The sequence below is a fragment of the Vipera berus genome, assembly GCF_964194415.1.
Source record: "Vipera berus genome assembly, chromosome: 4".
Lineage (NCBI taxonomy): Eukaryota > Metazoa > Chordata > Lepidosauria > Squamata > Viperidae > Vipera > Vipera berus.
The window spans coordinates 76881726-76897704 of record NC_138206.1 but is presented as its reverse complement, the minus strand read 5'-3'; positions in this window follow the sequence as shown (position 1 = coordinate 76897704).

Below are 15979 nucleotides of genomic sequence, written 5' to 3'. Positions count from 1 at the left end.
TAGAATAAAATTCGACAAAGGCCTTTTTAATGAGATTTTGCTGAAACACTTCTTTACTAAACTAAACTATCTTATCTTTATGACGAGATCTTTGTTTTTTCCTTAATAAATAAGCTAACCACCTACCAGGTTTATTTGCGTTATTAAAAATATTATGTTTAGCATATCTTAAATTAGTTGCCACCTGGTCCGCCATCAGCATATCAAACTGACCTCTTAACAAGTTAATTGAATCTTTTAGCCTCTTGACAGATGGATCCATAGTAAAAATCTTCTCTTTCCTCTTTATTTCCTCCTCTATTTCTTTATGCTTAATTTCCATTCTACATCTATATTTATTATTCAAATATATTAAAACTCCTCTCATATAAGCTTTAATTGCATCCCATACCATTTCAATGGAAGTACCTTTGTGCATATTCATAATAAAAAATTCTTTCATCTGCTTTTTACATTCTTCCACATTTTCTACATATCTAAATAAATTTTCATTTAATCTCCATGATCTTCTGTCACCATTACCCTTATCCAACTCCATCCAAACTGGACTATGGTCTGATAATGTTCTTGGACATATCTTGATCTTCTTAATCCTAAAAAAAATCATTAGTAATTAGTATAAAATCAATCCTAGAAAAGGATTGATGTCTGTATGAGAAAAAAGTAAAATCCTTTTCATCCACGTTTCTTTCTCTCCAAATATCTCTCAATTCCAAATCATCTTTCAACTCTAAGAAAGATTTAGGCAATCTAGCATGATTAGGAGTATTTTTTAAAGATCCTTTCTTATCCTTCTGTGTGTCCATCACACCATTCCAGTCTCCCATTAAAATACAAGATTTATAATCCCATTGAATTATTTTGTTATGTAGCAATTTATAAAATTCTTCTTGTTGTTGATTAGGAGCATATATTCCAATTAGAAGTGTTTTCTTCCCTTCAATCAAAAGTTCAATAATAATATATCTTCCTTGTATATCTGCTTCTATTAATTTGGCTATCAGACCCTTCTTCACATATATTACTACACCATTTTTCTTCTCTGGAGCGGATGCAATAAATTGTGTACCCAGTCTCAGATTTATCAAATATTTCTGATCAGAAACCCGAATATGCGTCTCTTGCAAAGAAACAATGTCATTTTAAAAATTTCAAGTACTGAAATATTTTCTTCCTCTTTTGTGGTGAATTCAAACTATTAACATTCCAAGTCAGGAATTTTGTCACCATCTTTTGTGACTTGAAGCCTCCGGAGCGCCTCCTGAAAATCTTCAGAGATCTGTCTCTTCGGCCTTGCTCCTCCCACTGCTTCACTTGATTCTTGAGTTGTAATCATCAAACATTGATCCTGTTGCCATTGTTGTTGTTGTGCCTTACGTCTAGATGCAGCCCGTGTTATTCTTTGAGTCATAGGTTCTTCTACTATAGCCAAGGGTTGCACAGTCTCAGAAAATTGCTGTTTCTCTTGTGACTGTTGCTCTCCTTCATCCTTTCCTTCTTTATCTTCTGAAGATGGCAATGAACCTGCTTTCAATAAAGGTAAAGGTAAAGGTTCCCCCGCACATGTGTGCTAGTCGTTTCCGACTCTAGGGGCCGGTGCTCATCTCCGTTTCAAAGCCGAAGAGCCAGCGCTTGTCCGAGGACGTCTCCGTGGTCATGTGGCCGGCATGACTAGACGCCAAAGGCGCACGGAACGCTGTTACCTTCCCACCGTAGTGGTCCCTATTTTTCTACTTGCATTTTTACGTGCTTTCGAACTGCTAGGTTGGCAGAAGCTGGGACGAGTAACAGGCGCTCACTCTGTTACGCGGCACTCGGGATTCGACCCGCCAAACTGCCGACCTTCTGATCGACAAGCTCAGCTTCCTAACCCACTGAGCCACCGCGTCCCTGCTTTCAATACATTAGTATAAAAATCTCGTGCCTTCAAAACTGTATTAAGACGGTATCTTATTCCAGCATAATTCACCACAATCCCCATTGGTATCTCCCATCTGAACTGAAGCTGTTGTTTTTTCAATTCTTCTGCCAAAAAAGCAAAATCTTTTCTTTTTCTCAAAACCTTTGGGGGAATCTCTTTCAGAATCAAAACCTCCTGACCAGCAATTTTAAATCTCTTATTATAAAAAATTTGAATAATCTCATTTCTTATCTTTCTCTTTGTAAAATACACCACCACATCTCTTGGCAATTTCCTTTGCCTGGCAATCTAAGAGTTAACTCTAAAAACTTTATCTATCTCACCCAAGAAATCTTCGGGTTGAAACCCCAAATTAGGTGCCAGGGCATCCACCAGCATCTCTTGCAAATTCTCCTGAGGATTCTCTTTCAAACCTCTGATCCTCAGAGCAAACTCCATATCTCTGTATTGTATCATCACAACCTCTTCTTCCATTTTATCCATTTTATATTCCACTTCACCCATTTTGGCCTCCAACATCAGATTATTTTGTTTCACTTCTTCCACCCGTTCATTCAGAGTCTCAATAAAACCTGCAAGCCCCTGAAGTGCTAACAGAATGTCCTCCCGCATTTCTTTGTTCTTATCCTCAATAAGCACAGCCACCTGTTCAGTTATTTTTTCAGTTATTTTTTCAGACTGAGTTGCTAAAGCCACTTTTAAAGCATCTTGTAACACCTATAAAGTTTCAGGTGGAGCAGCTGCGGGGGATGATGTCAAAAATTGCAATCCAGATTGTTGAAAAGGCGATGTCCCTGCACTTTTAGTAACAGGGATTCTAGGAGGCTTAGAAGCCATTTTATAACCAATTAACTCTCTGTACACACTTTCACTTTTCTTCTCCTTTAACAGCTTGAACCAAATGTTGTAAGTTTAAGCAGGTCAAATTTAAAGTCCAATTCCTCCTCAATATCCCAGCAAACACTTTCACTATAAAAGAAGTAAGAGAGGAAAGAAAAAAAACCCCTTCATGTGTATATATATATATATATATATATATATGTGTGTGTGTGTGTGTGTGTGTGTGTGTGTGTGTGTGTGTGTGTGTGTATGTATGTATATATATATATTTATGTATGTATGTATATATATATATGTATGTATGTATATATATATATATGTATGTATGTGTATATATATATGTATGTATGTATATATATATATATATATATATATATATATATGTGTGTGTGTGTGTGTGTGTGTGTGTGTGTGTGTGTGTGTGTGTGTATAAAATCTTCTCTTCTCTTTTCCCTGTTCACTCAGGCGCCATTTTCCCTTTCTTTTCCAAGTAGTTATTGAGACGGGGGGAAAAAGGTTTTTTTCCCAAGAGTTAAAGCCTTGTACTTGCTGTTCAAATGACTCCTGTATCCACTCTGCTGCAACAATGTTTCTAGATGTCAATCAGATCCAGCAGGAGTGGATTCAGCATCTTGTTCTGCTGATAGCAGAAGAGTCCTCTGCTCCGGAGATTGCCAGGCTTTGGAGGAGCTCTCACCCTTCAAACCCCAGAACAAACATTCTGGGGCTCTAACCCTCCCCTCTTCACCCAAGGAGTGGGGTTTTCGTGCCACAAAGCAGCTGATTGCGGCTGCTCCACGGTTTAAACAGCAATGAAGGACCGGCGGTCAATTCCGACCATCCACGACGCTGGAGAGCCACCCGGAAGTCCATATTGTTGCTAATTCTTTAAATATTGTTTATGTCAGGACCCCTCAAATGGATTTGTCTACAGTTTATTCCTTGTGCATATGTATTCTTTTTCGGTTCATGCCATTCTGTGGGAGGGGGAATGGTTGGTTGGGGGAATGTATTTGCCTTGCTCTGCTTTGTCCTCCTTCCATATGAAAGGAATGTGGCTTGAAAACATCTATCTTATCTCCAGATGATGGAGCCTGGGACCATTGGGAAACAAAACCAAGAGAGACCTTGAAAAGAGCGCTACATCACTAGGTTCTCAAAACAACCTAGTACCTATACCTTGCCTGGATTTCAAATGGATGGTTGGACACTGTGGGGAGGAGACCTGAATGGGATTTTTGATGTAACCTTTTGTGTGCAAAATCTTCAGATCTTGTTTTGCCTTCCTGCTATCGCTAACTCTCAATAAAAGAGTTTTTTTGAAACAATGCCTGTTTCAAGAATTCTAGTTGAGGTAGGTTCTTACATAAAACAAAGTTTGCAATAATACCCAACCCAGGGAAGCATCTGCCATATTGTGGGTGGCTGTGCACATATCTCTGCAAGGCAGTGAAACTGGAGAAGCCAAGACCAAGAATTGGAGTGAGTCAGCTACCCAGGCCTGTCCAGGAGAAGGCACCTCCAGTTGGCTGGAGGAAGCTGCTGCTCTGGAAAACTACAAAACTAAGATGGTTGCTCAGTGTTGGGAAGAAAGAGGACTGGGAAGAAAGAGCCCAAAGGGTAACCTTCACAGTGTGAGGCTGGAAAAAGACTCAGGGAAAAAAAGAGATGGAGCTGCTTTCCAATGATGAAGAGATGGACAAGCAGTCAGACCAGATGGAAGGGATCTTAACATGAGCCATGTAGTACATGGTGGAAGCTTTCAAGGACTTAAAGGCTAAATCCCTGGGGTTCCCAGTAAAGGAGGAAGAACTAAATGAGGAAGGAAAAGTAGAAACCACAATTACCGAGATGATGGGGGGGCACAACAGGCTCAATGGAGAGAGTGGCAGCTACCCCAGTGATGCAACATCGAGCAGCCCCCTGGAGAGCCCAGACCCAACAACAGCGCAGAGATAAGACTCCCCTGGACAAGCTGAAACTAGTTCCACTAGGAGTGAAGTTTGATGAGGACCCCCAACAGTTGGGGTTCTTCCTGGCTCACATACTCACATACATGTAAGTGAATGGAAGAACCCTGCCCAATGATCCAGCCAAGATTAGAGTTGTCACTCTAGCCCTGGAAGAGGCTGTGGCCAGGTGGATGGTAACCCTACACAACTGTGACACTCCCAAGCTCTGGAACTTTAACCAATTCATGACAGTGCTAAGGCACCAGTTTGAAGATTGACTGGCAAACTGGAAGGCCTGGGACCTCATAATAATGGAAAGACAAGGGCATTGACCAGTGGCTCAGTACATGGAGTTCTGTAACTTAGCATGCTGCCTCAACTGGCCCAAAGACATCCTGGTAAGTTGTTTCCAAGATGGGCTAAACAATGACCTGTACAACACTTGCATGGCCTGTGAGCACCTGCACGCTTATACGATTGGTGTGTCCAAGCAAAGAAGTGGAAACTGACCAGACTTGGAACCAGTACTGCTCTGAGAAACCAGGAAAATGAAGTCAACCCAAAAGAAGGGGGAAGCAAGTAAATCCTCCCTAAAAGTGATTGGGAATGGTGGCAGATGGATGAACAGAGGGCCATATCGTAATCTGGGATCGCGCCCCTGCTATTTTTGAGCTGTGGCGCACTCCAACCTCTGGCTCTCACCTGCTTTCCTGGGGAAGGGGGAGGGCAGACACCTGAGCTCAGGCTGATTTATTTGAATGCCAGGTCTGTTGTGAATAAAGCTCCCCTCATCTGTGATTTGATCGAGGAGGATGCAGACCTGGCATGAATTACGGAAACTTGGTTGGGCTCGGAGGGAGGGGTCCCTCTGATTGATTTATGCCCTCCAGGTTTCCATGTGCTGCATCAGCCTCGGGCTCAGGGTAGGGGCGGTGGGGTGGCAGTCATTATTAGGGAGGCCCTCCGTCTGCGGGAGGCCACTGCCCCTCAGATAGGTGGATGTGAGTCCCTCCTCTTAAGGTGGGGCCCTGGTGGTCAGTTGGGCCTGTTGATTACGTACCTCTCTCCCAGCTGCGTAGCAACAGCTCTGCCCGGGCTACTCGACGCTCTTTCAGGGTTGGCAATTGAGTTTCCCAGACTTATGGTTCTGGGAGATTTTAATCTGCCTTCCCTGGGCGGTGCGTCGGGGGTGGCCTGAGAGTTCATGGCTTCCATGATGGCCATGGACCTGACCCAGATTATTCAGGGTCCGACTCACGAGGGGGGGAAACATGCCCAACCTTATTTTTATCTCTGGACAGTGGCTTAATGGTCTGGGTGGGGTTACTCCAACATCTCAACCCCTTTCATGGACAGACCATTATCTCCTGTGGTTGGGCCTCTGTCATGCCACCCCCCACTGCTGGGAGGCGGAACCAACCAGGTGGTTCCGCCCCAGGCACCTGATGGACCCAGATAGGTTCCGGACAGTGCTTGGATTGATTCCTACCTCCCTTTCCCACAGCCTGGTCAAGACCTTAGTTGACGCCTGGCAACGGGCTGCTTCAGAGGCTCTCAACTGCGTTGTGCCTTTGCGGCCTCTGACCCAGCACAGATCCTGGCTTGCTCCTTGGTTTTCCATGGACCTGCAGGAGATGAAGCGCCAGAGAAGGGGCCTAGAGAGCATTTGGAGATCCAGTCGGTCCAAGTCTGACCGAACACAGTTAAGATCCTTTTCTAGATCTTATCTTGTGGCAATGGAGGTGGTGAAGCGTGCTTACTTTGCCACCCTCATTGCGTCCACAGATAACCACCCAGCCGCCCTGTTTAGGGTGACCCTCTCCCTTTTAAATCAAGGGACGGGAGAGGACCCCTTGTGGGGACGGGCCGAGGAATTTAGTGAGTATCTGGTGGATAAAATTGCTCAGATTCGGGATGGTCTGGGCAGTATCTGATGAGAAGGAAGCGATGAGTTTGGCCAAGAACTTTTGGGAAGAGTTTGATCCTGTGACAGGATCATGGGGAAATTAAGTGCCGCCACATGTTTGTTGGACCCGTGTCCCTCTTGGCTGGTTAATGCAGCTTGGGAGGTTACACGAGGCTGGCTCCTAGCAGTTATTAATCCTTCCTTGAGTGAGGGGTGCTTCCCTGCCGCCTTGAAAGATGCGGTGGTAAGGTCCCTCCTCAAGAAACCTGCTTTGGATCCAGCTATTTTAAATAACTTTCATCCTGTCTCCAACCTTCACTTTCTTGCGAAGGTTGTTGAGAGCGTGGTGGCACGGCAGCTCCCTTTGGTCCTGGAGGAAACTGAGTATCTGGATCCATACCAATCGGGTTTCAGGCCCGGGTACAGCACAGAGACGGCATTGGTTGCGCTGGTGGATGATCTTTGGCGGGCCCGAGATAGGGGTTATTCCTCTGTTCTGGTCCTATAAGATCTCTCAGCGGCTTTTGATACCATCGACCATGGTATCTTGCTGTGATGTCTTGAGGGGTTGGGAGTGGGAGGCACCATTTTATGGTGGTTCTCCTCCTACCTCTTGGGCTGTTCAAAGACAGTGTTGGCAGGGGGGCAGAGGTCAGCCCCTAGGCCCCTTAGTTGTGGGGTGCCTCAGGGGTCGGTACTCTCGCCCCTTCTGTTCAACATCTATATGAAGCTGCTGGGTGAGATCATCCATGGTTTCGGAGTGAGGTATCATCAATATGCTGATGATACCCAGTTTTTCATCTCCACCCTGAACCAACCCAGTGATGCCCTCGACGTGATGTCCTGTTGCCTGGAAGCAGTACGGATTTGGATAGGGAAGAACAGGCTCCAGCTCAACCCAGCCAAGACTGAGTGGCTTTACGTACCGGCATCTCATTTAGTCCAAGAGGTTTCATCTTTGGTTTTGGGAGGAGAGGTGTTACCTCCCGTTGATAGGGCATGCAATTTAGGCGTCATCCTGGATTCACGACTCAGTTTTGAAGATCATATTGGAGTCGTGGCCAGGGGGGCATTTGCCCAGGTTTGCCTGGTGTGCCATTTGCGCCCCTATCTGGACAGAGATGCCCTACGTACAGTCACTCATGCACTCGTTACCTCCCGTATAGATTACTGCAATGCTCTCTACATGGGGCTGCCCTTGAAGACCACCCAGAGGCTCCAGCTAGTGCAGAATGCGGCCGCGCGGGTAGTGATGGGAGCATCCCAATACTCCCATATTACTCCCCTCCTGCGTGAGCTGCATTGGTTACCGGTTGTCTTCCGGGTGAGATTTAAGGTGCTGGTACTTACCTTTAAAGCCCTACATGGCTTAGGCCCGGGATATTTGCAGGGCCGTCTGCTGCCAGGAACGATCTCCCATTGCCCAGTACGCTCACACAGAGAGGGCCTCCTCAGGGTGCCGTCGGCTAGACAATGTCAGCTGGAGACCCCCAGGTGGAGGGCCTTCTCTGTGGGAGCACCAGCCCTATGGAACCAACTTCCCCTTGAGCTCCAGATGGCCCCGGATCTTCGGTCCTTACGCTGCGTCCTTAAAACACTTCTTTTCCATCAGGCTGACCTGGACTGACGACAGGGATTTTAAAATGTTTTTTAATTTTTAACTCCAATTTTAATTTATTCTATTGGGGCTGTTAATTTAATTCTTTTTAACTTTTGTATTGTTGTATTTTATTGTTGTTAGCCACCCTGAGTCCTTCAGGAGATGTTGTTGTTGTTGTTGTTAGTTGCGAAGTCGTGTCCGACCCATCGCGACCCTATGGACAATGTTCCTCCAGGCTTTCCTGTCCTCTACCATCTTCTGGAGTCCATTTAAGCTCACGCCTACTGCTTCAGTGACTCCATCCAGCCACCTCATTCTCTGTCGTCCCCTTCTTCTATTGCCCTCAATCTTTCCCAGCATTAGGCTCTTCTCCAGTGAGTCCTTCCTCCTCATTAGGTGACCAAAGTATTTGAGTTTTAGCTTCAGGATCTGGCCTTCTAAAGAGCAGTCAGGGTTGATCTCCTCTAGGACTGACCGGTTTGATCGCCTTGCAGTCCAAGGGACTCGCAGGAGTCTTCTCCAGCACCAGAGTTCAAAGGCCTCAATTCTTTTGCGCTCAGCCTTTCTTATGGTCCAACTTTCACTGCCATACATTGCAACTGGGAAGACCATAGCCTTGACTATACGCACTTTTGTTGACAGGGTGATGTCTCTGCTTTTTAGTGTGCTGTCTAGATTTGCCATGGCTTTCCTCCCGAGGAGCAAGCGTCTTTTAATTTCTTGACTACAGTCCCCATCTGCAGTGATCTTGGAGCCCAGGAAAATAAAATCTGTCACTACCTCCATTTCTTCCCCATCTATTTGCCAGGAATTGAGAGGGCCGGATGCCATGATCTTGGTTTTCTTAATGTTTAGTTTCAACCCAACTTTTGCACTCTCCTTCTTCACTCGCAACAAGAGACTCTTCAGTTCCTCTTCACTTTCTGCCATTAGAGTGGTATCATCTGCATATCTTAGGTTGTTGATATTTCTTCCAGCAATCTTAATTCCAACTTTTGATTCATCTAGCCCTGCCTTTCTCATGATGTGCTCTGCATATAAGTTAAATAGGCAAGGCGACAGTATACAGCCTTGCCGGACTCCTTTCCCAATTTTGAACCAATCAGTGGTTCCGTGTCCAGTTCTCACTGTTGCTTCTTGGCCCGCATATAGGTTTCTCAAGAGACAAATAAGATGTTCTGGTACTCCCATCTCTTTAAGAACTTGCCACAGTTTGTTATGATCCACACAATCAAAGGCTTTAGCATAGTCAATGAAGCAGAAGTAGATGTTTTTCTGGAACTCTCTAGCTTTCTCCATGATCCAGCGTATGTTGGCTATTTGATCTCTAGTTCCTCTGCCTCTTCGAAATCCTGCCTGTACTTCTGGTAGTTCTCTATCCACATACTGCTGGAGTCTAGCTTGTAGGATTTTAAGCATAACTTTACTAGCATGAGAAATGAGTGCAATGGTGCGATAGTTTGAACATTCTTTGGCACTGCCTTTCTTTGGAATTGGAATGTAAACTGATCTTTTCCAATCCTGTGGCCACTGTTGAGTTTTCCAAATTTGCTGGCAAATTGAGTGTAGCACTTTTACTGCATCGTCTTTTAAGATTTTGAATAGCTCAGCTGGAATACTGTCACCTCCACTAGCTTTGTTGTTGCTCAGCTTTTCTAAGGCCCACTTCACTTCACATTCTAGGATGTCTGGCTCGAGGTCAGTGACCACCTCATTGTGATTATCAGGGACATTAAGCTCATTCTTGTATAGTTCTTCTGTGTAATTTTGCCATCTCTTCTTAATCTCTTCTGCCTCTGTTGGGTCCCTGCCATTTTGGTCCTTTATCATGCCCAATTTTGCATTGAACGTTCCCTTCATCTCCCCAATTTTCTTGAAAAGATCTCTGGTCCTCCCTATTCTATTGTTTTCTTCTATTTCTTTGCACTGTTCATTTAAGAAGGCATTCTTATCTCTTCTAGCTATTCTCTGGAATTCTGCATTCAATTGGGCGTATCTTTCTTTTTCTCCCTTGCCTTTTGCTTCCCTCCTTTCCTCAGCTATTTGCAAAGCTTCCTCAGACAGCCATTTTGCTTTCTTGCATTTCTTTTTCTTTGGGATGGTTTTGGTTGCTACCTCTTGTACAATGTTGCGAACCTCTGTCCATAGTTCTTCAGGCATCCTGTCTATCAGATCTAATTCCTTAAATCTATTTGTCACCTCTACTGTATATTCAATGGGGATATGATTTAATTCATACCTGATTGGCCTGGTGCTTTTCCCTACTTTCTTCAGTTTAAGCCTAAACTTTGCAACGAGAAGCTCATGGTCTGAGCCACAGTCAGCTCCTGGTCTTGTTTTTACTGACTGTATAGAGCTTCTCCATCTTTGGCTGCAGAGCATATAGTCAATCTGATTTCTGTGTTGACCGTCTGGTGATGTCCATGTGTAGAGCCGTCTCTTGGGTTGTTGGAAAAGAGTGTTTGCTATGACCATCGTATTCTCTTGACAAAATTCTATCAGCCTGTGCCCTGCTTCATTTTGTACTCCAAGGCCAAACTTGCCTGTTATTCCGGTTATCTTTTGGCTTCCTACTTTAGCATTCCAATCCCCCATGATGATAAGGACATCATTTTTTGGTGTTAGTTCTATAAGGTGCTGTAGGGCTTCATAGAACCGGTCAATTTCATCCTCTTCAGCACCGGTGGTTGGGGCATAGACTTGGACTACTGTGATATTGAATGGTTTGCCTTGGATTCGAACTGAGATCATTCTGTCATTTTGAGGATTGTATCCTAGTATTGCTTTTCCTACTCTTTTATTGACTATGAAGGCTACTCCATTTCTTCTGAGGGATTCTTGCCCGCAGTAGTGGGCATATAAGTCCCAATAATAAACAAACAAACAAACAAACAAATAAATAAATAAATAAATAAATAAATAAAACAGCTGCAGTCCACTGCCTGCTTCAAGTGTGGCAAGGAAGGCCATCATGCTGTAGAATGCCACAGCAAAGCTCCAGCCAATAAAATGGATCACCACTCTGGGAGAAAGCCAAGCAAGCCTGCTCAATGCTCAAAAGACACAGCCCTAAAGACAAATGAGGTCGTGGAGCTCCCCCAAATCCCAAAGGTAGAGGGTAGAGCTCCAACCCCACCAGGCAATGAGTCAGGGACATCAGAGAGTGACTATGATGACGATCCCTTGGTAAGTGGACCAATCGACCCCATAATCATGCCCATAGAACTATCACTCTCAGGAATGTGCAGGAAAATGGCTCTCTTGGCATTGTTGGACTTGGGTGCACCTGATGGCTATAAGCCCAAACCTAGTCAGGAAACTGGGGGTTCCCCTAAGGTGACTCAAAGACCCAATTGTTTTTTGCCAGCTCAATCAGTAAGTGGCAGGGGGTATCCAGGCAAGGTTTGCCACCAAGCCCCTGAAACTAATCATGGGAGGCCACTCAGAGACTTTAGCCTTCATCATGGCTCCTGGCATGGAATAGTCCTCTGGTTTTGGGACTGACCTGGTTAAAGAAGTGGAACTCCCTAATCAATTGGAGAGAGGGGCGATTAAAGTTCCCAAAGAAGAGAATCCCTCCCCAGGGAGTCTGTGATTGTAAAGTAGGGTGCTCGAAGCGAGAGTTGGCATTGGTGCTGAGTGAGCAAGATAGCACAGCATTCCAAGAGAATACCATGATCTGACTCAGGTTTTCAATAAGAAGAGGTCAGATGAGCTCCCCCCTCACTGAGCTATGGACTGTGCAATTGAGATCATCCCAGGAGCTAAGCTACCAAAACCAAAGTTATATTTTATGACCCCCAAGGAGTTAGATGAGCTATGAAAGTTTATCAACAAAAACTTAGGCCACAGTTTTATTCAACCATCCAAACCTCAGGTGACTGCCCCTCTTCTATTTCAAGAGAAAAAGGATGGGTCTCTTTGCCTATTCATTGATTATAGATGTTTGAACACAGTGTCAGTGGTGAACGTGTCCTCCTTGCTCCTCATCAGAGACATGCTGGATCTTCTGTCAAAAGGAAACAATTTTTCAAAGTTGAACCTGTGGGAGGCTTGCTATCGTATCAGAATCAAGGAAGAGGATGAATGGAAAACTGTTTTCAACTGCTCCATGGGGTGTTTCCAGTTCAGAGTGCTCCCCTTTGGACTACAGGAGGCACCAGTGGTATTCATACAACTGATTAATACAGTTCTCCATGAACACCTGTATAAGGGGTTTTTGGTGTACTTGGATGATATCTTGATCTACACCGAGACCAAGGGAGAGCATATGAAGCTGGTTACAGTGGTCTTAAAGAAACCCCACTGTGCCAAACTATATGCCAAACTCTCAAAGTGTGAAGTCCATAAGGACAGAATTGGTCATTTGGGCTACTGCATTTTGCATTAAGGGGTGGAGATGGATCCAGAGAAGGTGCAGGCTGTCCTGGATTAGGCCCCTCCCTGCACCAGGAAACAGTTACAAAGTTTTCTGGGATTTGCCAATTTTTACAATTTATCCCCTCATTTGCACAGATTGTGCTCCCCATTACAAATCTGTTGAAAACTAAGAGAGAAAGTAAGCTGAAGCTAGCCAGCCATTAAAATGGACTGGAGAATGTCAAGCCGCATTCAAAAAACTTGAGACTTTTTTCTGCAGAACTGGTGCTGAGGCACCTGAACCCAGAAAAACTGTTTATGATTCAAGCTGATGCTAGTGATTTATCTGTAGGTGCAGTACTGCTTCAGAAGAACCAGGAGGGTCAATTGCAGCCCTACGCTTACACACCCAACAAATTAACTGAGACTGATCAGTAGTGGGCTGCTTGGAGAAGGAAGTTTATGCAGTGTGATGGGCCTCCTAACTTTGAGGCATTTTTTTCAGAGGGGAGTAAAATCCCTTTTCAGGTCTGGACTGATCATAAGAATCTCGAAGAGCTAAAAACTCCTGGGAAACTGTCTCCAAAACAGGCACATTGAGCCAAGCACTTCCACCAATTTAATTTCTCCATCCACTATTTGCCAGGAGAAAAGAAAATTCTAGCAGATGCTTTGTCAAGAATGCCGTAATATAACAGTGTGAAGTTGGGACTGGTTAAGTCTCTAACTTCCCAACACCAGCTGGAAGCCCTGGTCACGACCAGGATGCAGACTAAGAGCTCTCTGCCAGTTGATAACAAAGTGGTCAGGGAGGTCAAAAAGGCACTAGAGAATGATGAGAGGTTGCGGGCCCATAAAAACTTCTGTTTAGTGCAAGGCGGTCTAGCCTGAGTTGGGGAAAAGCTATACGTTCTTGTGAACCAAAGATTAAAGATTATGCATATATGCCATGACTTGAAGTTAGTAGGTCACTTTGGGTTTGTAAAAACCCTCCACTTACTTAAAAGACAACTTTGGTGGCCTTCCTTAAAAAAGGACATTGCAAGTTATGTAGCTAGTTGCCATACCTGCGCAGCAGCGAAATGAAGGGAAGGGAAAATGCTGGGGCTCCTACAGCCAGTGGTGAGCCCTTCAGCACCCTGAGAAAGATTTCTATGGACTTTATTGTGGAGCTCCCCTAAAGCACGAGAAACTCTGTTATTTGGGTCATTACTGATTTGTTCTCCAAACACGCCCATTTTATTCCATGTCAAAAGATTCTGACTGCATAAACTTTGGCTAAATTGTTTGTGCAACATATTTATTGACTACATGGGGCCCCACAATGCATAATATTGGATAGGGATGTCCAATTCACTTCTAAGTTCTGGAAAGCCTTTTTGTATCTTCTGAGTTCTGATCAGGGACTGTTATCTAGTCATCATCCTCAAACAAATGGGGGACAGAATGAATGAACTCTGTTCTAGAACAATACCTTAGATGTTTTATTAATTATCAACAAGATAACTGGACCGATTTGTTACCATTTTCTGAAGTGGCCTGTAACAATGCAGTGTGCATTCCAGCACCAGTTTCACTCCTGTCAGGGTCCACTTCAAAACCTCATCCCAAAAATGTAGAGCTCATGGAAGCAGTTAATTCCAAAACAATATTTTATTAGGAGAATTTGATAGCAGGCATACTAGACAGGATCTGAGGATTTTCCCTCACAGATCGATAGGTAAAAGTGTCCCAAGAAAACCCCACCCCATAGTTCATCCAGTCAGTTCAAATAGCCCAATCCCCAGGTGTTATGTACCTCATGGGAAAAAGGGAGATAACATCAGGCCATCTCCAGTTGTAGCTGCGATGTTGTGGTGGCTCTTCACACCTTCTCCTAGGAGCACAGAGATAAATCAGTTGCTAGAGGTTGCATTCCATTCTTTCCCTCCCTTTGCTAGCTGATATTAAGGGATGGGAAAGTTCATAAGAATAATTCAGGAAAGCACAGTGTGACATTGTAGTGATAGAGGAAGTCAAGGCAACAACCCTTGAGTTCCTCTATCAAGCACTCCCCCCTCCCCCCTAGGAGTATGGCAGAACCCAGGAAGAGGAGAGAGTGAGATTTGGGTCATGATGAAAGGAAAAGAGAAAGAAATGGAGGAGAGAGGAAAAGGATAAGGGACCCTATAGATATGGGTGCTGACATCCTGCCTCCCTTAAAAAAAAGAGTGATCCACCTGTGAAGAGATAAAGATAAATGTGTATGGGTTAGTCGGGTTTGTTCAGGTTGTCTGTGTGAATTTTTTTCAGTAATTTTGGAGCATTAATGTGACATTTGTGGACCCACTCATTTTGGGAGGATGCTACTAAGTATTGGGTCGAGCCATGGTATTTTTTGGAGTCTAGAATTTCTTTTATTTCAAAATGTTGTTCTCCCTTGACCATGATGGGAGGGGGAGGAGGAGCAACAGCTGCTCTTAAGGGTGACTGCTGTTCCCTTTTTAAAAGACTACAGTGAAAAATTGGATGGATTTGCCTGAGTGATTTTGGGAGCTTTAATTCCACTGTTACTGGATTTATGATTTTGATGATAGAAAATGGGCCCACATATTTTGGTCCTAATTTCTTTGATGGTTGTAGGGATTTTAGGTATTTGGTTGATAGATAAGCCATCTCCCCTATAGTGAATGGTTTCGGCTTGATTCTTTTCTTATCTGCCTGTGATTTGTGCACTTGTCTGGCTTCATCTAGTGCTTTCCTAACTACTGGCCAAGTAATTTTAGCTGTGCAATCCATTCCTTTAGAGAGGGAATGGCTGGCTCAGTGGGTGACAGTCCTGTCATGGGGTTGAAACATTGTCTGGTGGCTACTTTGAATGGGGTGTAGCCCATGCTGAAGTGAACTGCATTGTTGTAAGTGACTTCAGCAAATGGAAGTAAGTCTGTCCAGTTTGTTTGCTGGTAATTAATAAAGCATCTTAGATATTGTTCAAGTACTGAGTTCAAACATTCTGTCCCCCCCATTCATTTGTGGATGATGACTAATGACTGTTTGACGTAGAGGTGAATGGCCTCAATTTCTTTAGGATGGCTCTAACTAGTTTCACATGCTCCTCCATAGTCTGTGAATATGAGGATATCACCAGTTAAACCAGTACACTTTTGTACAGGTGCTCCTGCAGCACATCATTTATCAGCTGCATGAAAACTGCTCGGGCTCCTTGCAATCCAAAGGGTAGGACCTTGAATTGGTAGCACCCCATGGGACAATTAAAAGCAGTTCTCCATTCGTCCCCTTCCTTGATTCTAATGGAGTAATAAGCCTTCCTCAAGTCTAATTTAGTGAAGATCTTCCCCATTTGATAGGTGAGACAGCATGTCCTTCATGAGGGGGAGAGGGTATAGATTGCTTTCACTTAT